Raw genomic sequence first — 12,842 nt, forward strand, 5'->3', positions numbered from 1 at the left:
TGAATAGTACCCAAAGTGCCCATATGAGAGAGAAGCTATTTGGTATAGGTGTCTTAGAATCAGCAAAAAGTTCTCAGCACTTCTGCTGCCCTTTGTAAAATCAGTACTCTTAAACCTAGAAAGCATCACACACACGTACAAAAACTCAGAAGAAATGAATTAGCAATGAACCTATGTGGCTAATGTTTCTCTTACATAGATGGGGTGGGGGATAATAGCCTTTCTGCTGCTTAATATGTAGTCACTCTCTTGTGCAACTATAAAGCTACACCTTTCCTCTTTTATTGTCCTGAAAGGTGAAATACTTGCAGTTTCAACAGAGGTTAACGCCAAACTCTCAGATCCCTGCTCTGTGATTGTAGGAACAGCCTGTTCCTGATCTGTAATCTGATTCTCCTTACATACCTTAACATCTTTCATGAATTAAAATCTATGAATTCTCAAATTTAAAACTGACCTTTTGTAAATTGCCATTTGGGGAAGAGTGTTCCAGATTTCTTATGCCTTGACTGCTAATATCCTCATAATCAACAGTCTCTGGGTTTTAGAACTTGTCAGAATAATAAATTGAATGAGAAGGGGGTGGGGTGATGAGGTCAAAAGTATTTTGAACTGAAATATCAACTCTGTGTTCTTTTTTGACTTTTTCTCTTTCACTGCTGAGCCTCATTGCTTTATTGTTACTGTGGCTGAGAAGTTTAATTTTGCAGGTCACGATTAGGCTAAAGACACATCACACATATGGAGATAAAATAACGTGTTCACTGAGTAAAACAAAGTGTACTGATAGATGAGCTGAATTTACATTTCACAAACTCTTAACACCATTCCCTTTCTAACACATCACCCTGTTGGCATAACTTCAGGTTACCTTATCCAAATATTAACTTGAACATGACTCACACATTTACAGACAATTTTCTGACACCTTAAAAATAGTCTCTTCTCTAAAGTAATCAAGATAGAAATTGTTTTGAGCCCATCAAGACTTCAGGCACCATTTTTCAAGAGTGTCAGAGGCTGCAGGAGAAGGTGAGAGAATGGGGGATAATAGATCACCCATGATCGAATGGCAGAGTAGATTCAGTGGGCTGAATGGCCTCATTCTGCTACTATGTCTTATGGTTATCAGCAGCAGAATTTCAGATTCAAATCATTCATGATCTTAACTTGGACGCGCAGCTGGGAGGCAGGCGGCACACTTTATTCGTTGGAGAAGGAGTTCAGAATGTTTACATCTGAGTTCTCCATGACTGAAAAAGAACATAGGAACAATGATCTATTTCCTGGTCCAGGCAGAGTGTGACCTGTAGAGTAAATTGAGAGCAATAGTGTTCTAGTGTACCTTATAGTTGTTGTTCTTCCAGATGACGGAAGTCACAGAATTAGGAAGTACTGGTGGAAAAAACCTTGGTGATTTACTGCTCAACAGCTATAAACCATACACACTGCAGTCACAGCATATAGAAGTACAAAACCAGGGATTTCTTTCTTGCTTGTGTTACATAAATAAGGAAGATGATTTTATCTTCATATACTCTCAGCAGCCACTTTATTAGGTACACCTATTGTTAATGCAAGTACCTAATCAGCCAATCATGTGGGAACAACTCAATGCAAAATAGTATGCAGACATGATCAAGTGGTTCAATTGTTCACATCAAAAATGTGAAATGTGAAATGTGACCTAAGTGATTTTCACAGTAGAATATTTGTTGGTAGCAGACTGGGTGGTTTGAGTATCTCTAAAAACTGCTGATCTCTTAGGATTTTCATGTATAACAGTCTCTAGCGTTTGCAGAGAATGATGCAAAAAACAAAAAACAACAGCCAGTGAGCGGTAATTCTGTGAGTGAAAACGCCTTATTAATGAGAGAGGTCAGAGGAGAATGGACAGACTGGTTCATTCATGCTGACAGGAAGGCGACAGTAACTCCAATAACCATGCATTACAACAGTGCTGTGCAGAAGAGCACTTCTGAACCGTGAAGTGGATGGGCTAGAGCAGCAGAAGACTACAAATATACACTCAAAGCCTATCTTATTAGATACGGGTACTGTGGGTAACTAATAAAGTGGCCTCTGAGCATATATTTAATTAATTTCGGCATTTTGTTTTTGTTGAGCTGGACCCTGCCAAAGTAAATGTTATTGTGATTTTGATTCCTCTTATTTTGTTTCCTTCTTTCTCCCATTTTCTCCTGAAGGGGCTGACATCATTTCATAAGCAGAATATATGAATGAATAAATGTTTTATATCATGGTAGCATACCAGTTCGCGTAACACTAGTACAGTGTCAGCGACCCTTGTTCTGTCAACGTCTGTACATTCTCCCGGTGACTGTGTGCATTTTCTATGGGTGTTCCAGCTCCCTCCAACATTCCAAAGACATACAAGTTAATAGATTAATAGGTCACATTGTAATCACATGATGCAGGCTCTTTGGACTGGAAGGACCCGTTATTGTTATTGATTTTCAGAAGGCCTTTGACAAGGTGCCACACATGAGGCTGCTTAACAAGATAAGAGCCCATGGAATTACTGGAAAGTTACATATGTGGATAGAGCGTTGACTGATTGGCAGGAAACAGAGAGTGGGAATAAAGGGATCCTATTCTGGTTGGCTGCCAGTCACCAGTGGTGTTCACAGGGGGTCTGTGTCAGGGCAGCTTCTTTTTACGTTGTACATCAACAATTTGGATTATGGAATAGATGGCTTTGTGGCTAAGTTTGCTGATGATACGAAGATAGGTGGAGGGGCTGGTAGTGCTGAGGAAACAGAGAATCTGCAGAGAGACTTGGATAGACTGGAAGAACAGGCAAAGAAGTGGCAAATGAAATACAATGCTGGAAAGTCTATGGTTATGTACTTTGGCAGAAGAAATAAACGGGCAGACTATTATTTAAATGGGGAGAGAATTCAAAGTTCTGAGATGCAATGGAACTTGGGAGTCTTCGTGCAGGATACCCTTAAGGTTAACCTCCAGGTTGAGTCGGTGGTGAAGAAGGCAAATGCAATGTTGGCATTCATTTCTAGAGGAATAGAGTATAGGAGCAGGGATGTGATGTTGAGGCTCTATAAGGCGCTGGTAAGACCTCACTTGGAGTATTGTGGGCAATTTTGGTCTCCTTATTTAAGAAAGGATGTGCTGACATTGGAGAGGATACAGAGAAGATTCATTAGAATGATTCTGGGAATGAGAGGGTTAACATATGAGGAACGTTTGTCCGCTCTTGGACTGTATTCCTTGGAGTTTAGAAGAATGAGGGGGGACCTCATTGAAACATTTCGAATGTTGAAAGGCATGGACAGTGTGGATGTGGCAAAGTTGTTTCCCATGGTGGGGGAGTCTAGTACGAGAGGGCATGACTTAAGGATTGAAGGGCGCCCATTCAGAACAGAGATGCAAAGAAATTTCTTTAGCCAGAGGGTGGTGAATCTATGGAATTTGTTTCCACGGGCAGCAGTGGAGGCCAAGTCATTGGGTGTATTTAAGGCAGAGATTGATAGGTATCTGAGTAGCCAGGGCATCAAAGGTTATGGTGAGAAGGCAGGGGAGTGGGACTAAATGGGAGAATGGATCAGCTCATGACAAAATGGTGGAGCAGAATCGATGGGCCGAATGGTCGACTTCTGCTCCTTTGTCTTATGGTCTATATTTCTAAATAAAAGATAAATAAAATAATATAAAAATAAAAAATAAGATAATCACCAAAGCAAAATATTGGAGATGCCAGATATCTTGAAGCATGATTTCTTTTTATTACAGATACCAAGACAACTAAAAATATAAGCTATAAAACTTTGTTCTTTGTAATCTATAAATAGATACTGCATCAGTTAGTATGCTTCAGAATGTGGTTATTTGCTTTGGCAGAATAATTTCACATTTTGCCTCGCCTATGTGAAAGCATGCAGCAGGCCCCAAAACTCCACTCAGTGAGTGACATCATTTCTGCTCAGTTCAGAGAGCTGGTGGTTAGACAGCTGTGTCCATTAAAAGCCATTAGCTTAAAATTTTTCATGAAATGGAGGCAATGTGCTCTGGTTCTTTCAAAACATATGTAACGCTCAGGTCTATCAGCTCAGGTCTATCAGCTCATGTTTATCTAGGAGAACCCTTGTCCACCTGCCCAACTGTGTCTCAGGGTTTGCATCAGTCAGTCAGTGGGTGCTGTCCCGAATCCAGGGTTGGCAGCTATGCACCTCCATCTTCTTCGATTTTGTGACAGCACCGAGTACAGCCTCTCTTCCAGCTTGTTCTCGCTAGCTGCCTTGGCACCGCCCACCGCCACCCCGCCAAACTTGAACCCAAGGCCATGTTGGCCTGGGGCCGCGGCCACTTCTTCAAGCTTGGCCCTTCTTTAGGTGGAGGCCTTGTGCAGGTCCAGGCACGCGGTGCAGTGCCCAAGTTCATCATGTCTCTTCTAACCAGGTGCATAGCATACAATTCATAGATATGTGGTGAGGCTTTAATCTCTTCCACGGAGATGGCCGTTGGCTCACAAGGAGCTCATCTGCCCTTTGTCAGGCCTTGTTTTTTTTTAGTCCTGCTGGGTACCCTCACACCTTCCTCACCAGACTATTCCGGTGGGGGAGCCGGCCAAGTCGCCGACCATCTGACCACGGCCCCTGGCCGAGCGCCGGGAGCCTGCCCCCCGCCAAGTCTCTCTGAGCATTCGGCGCCCGACTGAAAACTATGGTCGAGCGGCCGGTGACCAAACCGGAAACCATAACGGTTTGTGTAGTTGCTGTGTAATGCCACCTGGTACTAACTCACGCATCAAATATCAGACAGCACATAATGTACAATTTACAGATTACACTTTATAAATCTTACTAGAACTATGTAATTAATAGAGATACCATATAAAAGGGAAAATAAAGGTGCCAAACTTATCAGAGTTCAACCACTTCGAGCACAACCGTTGGAGCTCAGTTAATGGGGTCCTCGTTCCACCAGGCTAATCTCCTCCGACCCCCCTGACTCGCCGCTTGGGACCAACCACGGTGGTCAACCAGAGCACATCCAGCATGTCCTCTCCTTCGGGTCTCCTCCCAAAAAACCCGCCGAACCACACGGTCCCCAGCCATATGAGACAGAATATCACCCACAAAAAGAATAACGTGGACACTCATTGGTTCGTTCTCTCTCTTATCAATAATATAACCCAAACAAGCAGGGAGAGAGAGAATTCCTTACATCGTAGTTATTATTACAGAAAAGCCATTCTTATTATAACATAACAAAGAAGCCATTTTATGAGCCTTCGCAGTAACATAAAAGAAGAAACCCCTTACACTCTCCCCCCTACCAAATAAAGTCATGTCCTCATGACATTAAAGGAGTTCACCAATCCTCCTTGCAAAACACAAAACTCAACCCAGGTGCATAAAGCAGTGACATAACTTCCCAGGGCGGTAGAGATCACACCCTTTACTCCCAGTGCTACATAGGTCAACCCTCTCTGGGGGGTTCCTACTTCTCTGAGACCTCTGTACCTCCTCTGGTGACCCTTCCGGCTCAGACTCCACCGGAGACACCCCGGGTCTACCTGTCAAACCCTCACCCGCTCCCTGACTGGGACCCTCGGCAACTTGGAGTCCTCTGTCTCGGGTTCTGGTTCCACCCTCTCTCCTTCCAAGGCCAGCTGTATCCCAGGCTGCCCCCCAACACCCTCCCCCTTCTCACCTAACTCAGTGGGGGAAGGGTCAGGAGCCACTTCTTCCGGTACCGGGGAATTAACGAATGGAAGCAGGTACCACACATCCGAATCATCGTTTTCCAAATCAGTATCCCTTTCCAGGGCTGGGCCCAGCCCCGTGTCTTTCGCAGTGGGCTCTTCCCTCACCCCACGCCTCCGCAAAGTCCCCGTACTAGGTGTAAACTCCAATTCGGGCTCTTGGTCTACCTGCACCTCGCGACACAGGGGCAATAGGTGGTTCCGATGGAGTACCTTGACAGGTCCCTTCCCGTACTCTGGTCTCACCCAGTAAACAGGTAGGTTCAGCATCTGGCTCCCTACCACATAGGGGGTGGCCGCCCAGCGATCCGCCAACTTGTGCTTACCAGGTTGTCCTAAATTCCGTATGAAGACCCGGTCTCTCAGCATAAGTTGGGCGAACTTCACTTTCTGATCATGCCTCCTCTTGTTCCCTTGATTCTGCTTGGTGGCCGCTGCCTCAACCAACTCGTACGCCCTTTTCAACTCTCTCCTCATATTGGACAGATGGGGCTTCGAAGGTAACTCACCTGCTTCAGTCCCAAAACAAAGGTCAATGGGCAATGTCGCTTCCCACCGGAACATCAGATAATAAGATCAGGAATCTCCGGAGGGGAAGGCCCCAAATCCTTGGCTTTGCCTAATGCCTGTTGCCGGGGCCAGATTCGAAGCGCTCGGCAAAGATGGTGCTCGGTGCTCGGTGTCAGAGAGCTGGTCGGAGGCTCGGAGTTTTCGGACGGACTCGGAGTCGGACTGTGGTCGGATGCTTCCAGGATGCTGCATTGGCAAGTTTGCGGCGCTGGAGGTTCACCGTCTGCGTGAGATGATGGGACTTTCGAGAGACTTTGAGATGTTTACCATGCCATGGTCTGTTCTTATCAAATTACGGTATTGCTTTGCACTGTTGTAACTATATGTTATAATTATGTGGTTTTTGTTAGTTTTTAAGTTGGTTTGTCATGTGTTTCTGTGATATCATTCTGGAGAAACATTGTATCATTTCTTAATGCATGCATTTCTAAATGACAATAAAAGAGGACTGCGTGTCCTCATAATCTAAAAAAAAATAAGGCGAGTACCCCGTAGCGTCATTGCAGGTACAATTGTAACAGTGAACGAAATGGGCGATGTGCTGACTCCACTTACTCTTCTGACTGATCTCCAGAGTCCCGAGCATGTCCAACAGGGTCCGGTTAAACCTCTCGGGCTGAGGATCACCCTGCCGGTGATAGGGCGTGGTCCTGGATTTCTCGACCCCAAGCATACCCAGTAATTCATGGATAAGCCTGCTCAAGAAGTCCCAAGCCTGATCACTATGTATCCATTTGGGGAGGCCATAATGAACAAAATTCTTCTCCCATAACACCTTTGCCACTGTAGTCGCTTTCTGGTCCTTAGTGGGAAACGCCTGAGCATACCTAGTGCAGTGATCCGTGATAACTAAGACATTCGTAGTGTTGCTGGTGTCTGGCTCAATAGACAGGAAATCCATACACACCAGGTCCATGGGTCCCGCACTCTGCAAGTGGGACAAGGGAGCCGCCTGCGCAGGCAGGGTCTTCCTCCGGATGCAGCGACTGCATGTCTTACAGTAATCTTCAACCTTCCCCCTCATCCGGGGCCAGTAAAACCAGTCCTTGAGTAATCCGTAGGTCTTTTCCACCCCCAAAACCCGGAATCATCATGTAGTGACTTGAACACAGTCTTCCGATACTTCTCAGGCATGACCAGCTGCCAACGCCGGGGGTGGTCCGGGAGCGACGTGACCCTGTACAAGATTTGGTTCTTCAGCTTCAACCAGGGCCACTCCTTCAGTAGTAAGGGCACTGAGGCATGTTTCGACTTCTCTACTTGAGCCATATCCCCCTTTTTAGCCGCGTATCAGGTAGTGCCAATGCCCAGGTCATTTCGCTGAGCCGCCTCCACTTCCTCAGGGCTCAACTCCGGCAACTGCTTGTTCCTCAGAGCAGTCAAATTACAGTAAACAGTGGGTAGCACGTCATCATCAACCCCCAATTGATCCACTGCCCGATCCGGCCCCATCGGGTCTCCGGCTTTAGCGTCACTCGCAAATTGACACATGGCCTTCACTCCTGGGGCAGGGACGCTCTCCCACTCTTCATCCGTGCCCGATCTCTCATGTGCCCGATGAGATAAAGCATCTGCATCGATGTTCTGGTTCCCTGGCCGGTACTTCAGGCTGAACTCATAGGCAGACAAGGCCGCCAACCACCGTTGCCCAGTAGTGTCCAGTTTCGCCGAGGTCAGAATATAAGTGAGAGGATTGTTGTCCGTCCCCACCTCAAACTTGGTCCCGTATAGTCACTCAACTTGTCCACCACCGCCCATTTCAGCTCCAGGAACTCCAACTTGTGAGTGGGATAGTTTCTCTCAGAAGGCGACAAACGTTGGCTGACAAACGCTACTGGCCTCAATCCATTGCCCTGCTCCTGGTACAGGACAGACCCCAGCCCCTCTTGGCCGGCATCAGTGTGTAGCACATACGGCTTCCGGGGGTTGGCAAAAGCCAACACCGGGGCCTGTGTCAGCACCCTTTTCAGTGATTGGAACGTCTCATCGCATTGAGCATCCCACCTTGGTCCAAAGGGCTCCAACGGGTTCCGATATCCTCCTGCCTCCTGCCCACAGTCCCCCTTCCTTTTCTTCCCCATGGGGGGGATAGTCACACAACAGCTGGTTCAATGGGTGACTCATTTTAGCGTAAGCTTTCACGAGTCGCCGATCACACCCACAGAACCCCAAAAACGAACGCAGTGTGCTCACAGTCTGGGGTCTCGGCCAGGTGGTCACTGCGTTTATCTTAACTGGATCAATAGCCACTCCACCTCGCGAGATTATGTGTCCGACATAGCAGACAGACGTCTTGCAGAACTGGCATCTGTCCAGGGAAAGTTTCAACCCTTCCTCCTTCAGCTGACTCGGCACCTTCAGCAGCCACTCCTCATGTTCCTCCAACGTAGATCCAAACGCTATCAAGTCATCCAGATACACCAACACCTCGAGCAAATTCATATTCCCCACTGTCCTCTCCATGACCCTCTGGAAGGTGGCTGAGGCCTCCGATATGCCTTGGGGCATTCGTTCGAACTGAAAGAATCCCAGGGGACAGATGAAGGTGGTCATCTCTTTATCAGCCCCACTCATCGGAATCTGGTAATACCCGCTCCGCAAATCAAATACAATAAACCACTGGGCACCACTCAAACAGGCCAAAGCATCTTCAACCCTCAATACCGTATACTGGTCAGGGACAGTGCGTCGGTTCAGGGTCCTGTAGTCCACGCACATGCGTACCTTCCCATGTTTCTTCCTAGCCACTACTATGGGGGATGCATAGGGGCTCCGGGACTCCACGATAATCCCCGCATCCTCCAACTGGGGCAAGTGCTGCCGCACAACTTCCATGTCAGCCGGGGCCAGCCACCGCGACCTTTCTCTAAACGGGGTGTCATTTGTCATCCGGATAGTGTGATGAGTGCTCTTGGAACAACCCACATCAAACTCGCCCTGAGAAAAGGCATCCCCTAACTTCAGCATCTTCTCCACCAGCATTCTCTTATACTCCGGCGGCACAGGGGAGTCCTCAAGATTAAAGGCCTCCTCAGTCAGCCGCCCCCTGTTTCCAATAGTTTTCCTCCAGTGGGCCTCAGGGGGGTGCTAGACATCACTGTCACCGGGAGCAAGTGCGTGAGAGGCATCCTGCGCTTAAAGGTGATCTCCCTCTCCGTTGTGTTCCTTACCATCACCCCCATCCGGCGTGCCTGTAGAACTGAGGGCCTCTGCAACTCAGGTCTCACCAGCACTCCAGCTGGGAACTGGGACTCCCCTTCAAGGTCTACTCACAGAGCCTCACCCGCCGGTACTCCGGGAAATCTGGGGGTCCCCAACACTAGTGCCACCTCCCCTGGCCGTATCACTTTAGGCCTCGCCTCAGTACATTACACCGTCCCTCGTTTGAACTCAGAATCCAGCCCCCTGTGGCCACCCGCTTCTTCGAACGCCGCTCAAAACACTGGGTGTACCGAGAGGGTCTCCAGAAAGTTCTCTCCCGCCTTCTCCTTACAGGCTCCCAGGAGCCGTCACACAAGAGGGGAGTTAGTCCCCACCAGAAGGGCAGTGCCACCTGTTTCCATCGGGTCCGGACAAACCAACACCAACGTCTCAAGGGCTTCCGACACTCCCACATCGCCCTCCGAGAATTCCAATCTCACTGACAGGTACCCATCGTATGGGTAATCACCATCACTTATACCCCAAACCTCCAGGGCATTAAACGGAGTTACTGTCAAGTAGTAGAACAACCGGTACAATAAGATGACCTGTGACCTGGTGTCAAGGTTGGGTCTTGCAAAGATTCTCTCTATCCATAGGGACACGCTGGAGTGGGGTCCCACTAATCCATCCGGAATAAGGGCTTGGGCTTGCAGGGGTCCCATGGCAGATTTCTGGGAACATGTTCCTCCAGAGACTCCAGTCTGTTCCCTTACTGAGTCTCTCCTAAGTTTCCCGACACCTCTCCATTCTTAGTCGCCCAGGGGCTTGCCCTCCACGGGATGTCTTGTCTCTCACAAACCCTCCGGAAGTGTCCCTCTTCCCCACAGCTGTAGCACACCTCTGGCTGCTCACATTCCCGCTGGAAATGCCCCTCTTTCCCACAGTTATAGCACACGCTACCTGCCGCCCCTCTCCTCCAGGGACGCCTGCCACTCCCAGCCCACTGCGCAGCCCGCCCCCTAAAGTGGGTGCTCTCCCTGTCAATCCACTCATGCGAGGGGTCCCTACCCACCTGGGACCCCTTGGGTCGCTCGGTTCTCAACCCTGCCACCACCTCCTGTACCGCTGAGGATCATTCCTGGTGGCCAGAGTCCTCTTTCCGGCCCAACGCACTCTCATCCTTCCGCAGCTCTCTAATCAGCTGACCGAATGATCGAGGGGGCTCCTTTTATAGGACTGCCAGAAACTCCAAGCCAGCTTGTCCTCCCCCAGGGAACCCCTAGATATCTGATTCATCCTCAACTTCACCACCTCATCCGCCTTCACTACCCCTCGGCACCGCAATCCAGTAAGCATTATCTTCAGCCGAAAAATGTGTTCTGAGAGCTTTTCCCCTCTTCCCTGCCGCATGTTTTGAAACTCTGCTAAAAGTTCCCAGGAACCTCCCGTCAATTCAAGTGCACCCTCCAAAGCTTCCAGATACTCGGCCAGGGAAGCCAAGGGAGCTTTCAGCCCCCGGACGACACCAGCAGCCTCTCCCTGCAAACTTTCCACCAATCGTTGTCTCTTTTCCTCATCCGAGCCTGGCCACTTCCCTAACAACTGGGACGTGTTTTCGATCCATGACTCATAATCGTCCTCCCCTTCCGGGGTGGGCATGGCTCCTGAGAAAATTCTCAGCTTCGGGTGGGGCCCCTCGGCCCCTCTCACCAGGGAGGTAATGGCGGCTGCCAACTCGGAGGTCTCACCTCTAGCTGGGGGACGGGGCCTGACCAATCCTTCCCACTCTGACCCCTCTTGTCTCTCTTCCCTGATTACCCCAAGAACTTCGTCCCTCGCAAATTCCTTCAACCCTCCACCACTGGCTACTGGCACCTCCCCTGGTTTCTCCTCAAACTCCTCCTCCAGTGTCTCTTCACATTCGTCCTCTGGGAGGGTGTGGAGGCCCGACGGCCCCACCTCCCACGGACGCTGACTGTCGCTGGCAGTTCCAACGTCATGACGACAGCACTTGTACGAACCAACACCCAGCTGGATTCCACTTCTTTACCACACCTTCTAGCTATCAGTTCTACCTTGCCAATAGCTTTAATCAGACTCAACCCTCGCACTAGCACTTCTTCTGAAGTGCGGAAATCCACCCCACCTAACACGCACGCATGATTAACCGGTATGTCCTCGAACTCACATCAGCTTGCAATCTTATCTCAATCCATCTCCGCACTCCTTAACGTGGCGATTTACACAGCTTACACAGAATTCAATCCCGGACGATGGCCCCCACAAAGGTAACGCTCAGGTTTATCGAGGGGAAACCCCATCCATCCGCCTGTGTCTCGCGGTTTGCATAGTTGCTGTGTAATGCCACCTGGTACAAACTCACACATCAAATATCAGACAGCACGCAATGTACGATTTACAGATTACATTTTATAAATCTTACTGGAACTATGTAATTAATAGAGATACAATATAAAAGAGAAAGTAAAAGGTGCCAAATTTATCAGAGTTCAACCACTTCGTGCACGACCATTGGAGCTCAATTAACGGGGTCCTCGTTCCACCAGGGTAATCTCCTCCGACTCCCTCGACTCGCTGCTCAGGACCAACCACGGTGGTCAACCAGAGAGCGTCCAGCACATCCTTCTTCTTCGGGTCTCCTCCCGAAAAGCCCGCCAAACCACGCAGTTCTCACCCATATGAGATAGAATATCACCCACAAAAAGAATAACATGGACAGTCATTGGTTTGTTTTCTCTCTTATCAATAATATAACCCAAACAAGCAGAGAGAGAGAACTCCTTACATCGCAGTTATTATTACAGAAAAGCCATTTTTATCCTAACATGACAAAGAAGCCATTTTATGAGTCTGTAGTAACACAAAAGAAGAAACCCCTTACACATGTATCTGTTTAAACTTTTCCAAGCAGGGTAGACTGGGGTTGGATTCGAGATAGTGCCATCCCCAAATTCATTACTTTGCATTTCTCTGGGATTTTCCAAAATGTTGAAGCATCTTGATCGGAAATGTAGATTGTCCATCTCCCTCCATAGAGTTCTGTTGTAACTTCTACTTTGAAAAAGGCACACTCGACAACTTCATATCCAAGAAACAACTTTATCTCGAACTTCAAAACCGTTATGTATATACAGAGGCTTTCGCAACCCATACGGTATGGCAGGCACACTATATACAAAACACACCAGAGGTAAAAAGAATGGAAGTAAAACCCCCCAGTATCCTAAGTAGTATTAACTTACTTTTAATAATGCTCACGTTACAACAAGTTCTTCCAGCATTTTGTGTGTTGCTCCAGAAATCAATTAATCAGTAAATCAGGAAGATAAAGTAAATCTTCTGGTGTACTTAAAGTTGATTA

The 12,842-nt window shown here is 48.2% G+C and overlaps 1 pseudogene; it reads right to left on the reverse strand.

The window, feature by feature from the left end:
* Positions 1–10,229: 10,229 nt before the first annotated feature.
* LOC140211357 (paraneoplastic antigen Ma3-like) lies at positions 10,230–11,676 on the reverse strand (annotated as a pseudogene).
* Between the last annotated feature and the right edge of the window lie 1,166 nt (positions 11,677–12,842).

This window comes from Mobula birostris, chromosome 17, assembly GCF_030028105.1.
Source record: "Mobula birostris isolate sMobBir1 chromosome 17, sMobBir1.hap1, whole genome shotgun sequence".
NCBI classification, from domain to species: Eukaryota; Metazoa; Chordata; class Chondrichthyes; order Myliobatiformes; family Myliobatidae; genus Mobula; species Mobula birostris.